At 36.0% G+C, this 1,254-nt stretch overlaps 1 protein-coding gene across 1 annotated transcript in view; it reads left to right on the forward strand.

The window, feature by feature from the left end:
* The window catches only part of renbp (renin binding protein), a 10,192-nt gene that overhangs the window by 3,656 nt on the left and 5,282 nt on the right, over positions 1–1,254 (forward strand). The gene's annotated exons all lie outside the window — the stretch shown is intronic.

A 1,254-nucleotide genomic window follows, 5' to 3' on the forward strand; every position in this document is an offset into this window, starting at 1 on the left:
GTGTGTGTGTGTGTGTGTGTGTGTGTGTGTGTGTGTGTGTGTGTGTGTGTGTGTGTGTGTGTGTGTGTGTGTCTGGTTGAATAGGTTTTACATTTATTCTTGGAATTCATGGTCAACAAACCTCATTTATATCTAATTATACATACGTGTTTAGTTAAAAAGGGAGAAATTATGAATTATTTTGACTAGAAGTTAAGATTAGAGGATGTTGAGTGGGTAGTTTAGTCCGCATACTGTTGTAAACCATAAAAAAAAAAAAGGATTCAAATGCTGTAAGATTAAATAAAATACCCCAAAAATTCAATGAAAGCAGTTTATTTTACCTGAAAAACACTGGACTCATCCATGTTGTTTTGGGGCAATTTGCATAAAAGAAATCCATATTTTTACATAAAACACTTTGAAAAGGGTCAAATTGACCAGAGAACAACACAAGGGTTAAAACTTTAAAACACAAATGCAAATTAGTTCTTCGCAGTGGATTCACATTTACACCCCCCCCCCCCTGCGTATTTTCACGAAAATAGTGTGGATGTTCAGCTTTTGTAACAGATGGCGCAGCACCGTGGTCTTTCTTTTGTAGACTTAGGTGATTAATGACGGTCATGATAGTGTTTGCTGTGTGCTTTTCTATTTAAGCATCACCAAGACTTGGTAAAGTGCACGTGTACGTGCACGTGTGCACATGTACGTGTACATGTGCATGCACATGTGAAGTAAACATGTGCAGTGGGTTAGTCTCCTGATCAGCCATGCTTTTAGCTTGAGTCACCATTTATCTGTAACTCTACTTTAACCCTCGTGTTGTCTTCCCACCGACCTGGAAATTTAAAATGAAAAACCTTTTATCAAGGTTATGGTCGTCTTTTTCGACCCTTTTGTGGCTTTTCCTTAAAATGATTATGTCACTTTTTCAACGTTTGTCAACTTTTTCGGAGCCTTTTGAAATGTTTGTTTTTTTCCCCAAAATCTTTGAAGCTAAATTTGTCACTTTTTTGACATTTAATATTATCAGCCGATATTATCGATATTAGGGATTTCCCAATATATTGGTGTCGACATTTATTAAAAAAAAACGTTAAATATTCATTGATCAGAATAATTTATAATGACAAACAAATGATAACAAGAATGTTAATACTTAAAAAATAAAAACGGACTGTCAGTCATTTTATGAGTGATGGTGTTGCATAGTCTGTCCACCAGAGGACGCTCTACAACGTCCCTGTTAGTGATGGCGTTACATAGTCTGTC

This window comes from Etheostoma cragini, chromosome 7, assembly GCF_013103735.1.
Source record: "Etheostoma cragini isolate CJK2018 chromosome 7, CSU_Ecrag_1.0, whole genome shotgun sequence".
Taxonomy (NCBI): domain Eukaryota; kingdom Metazoa; phylum Chordata; class Actinopteri; order Perciformes; family Percidae; genus Etheostoma; species Etheostoma cragini.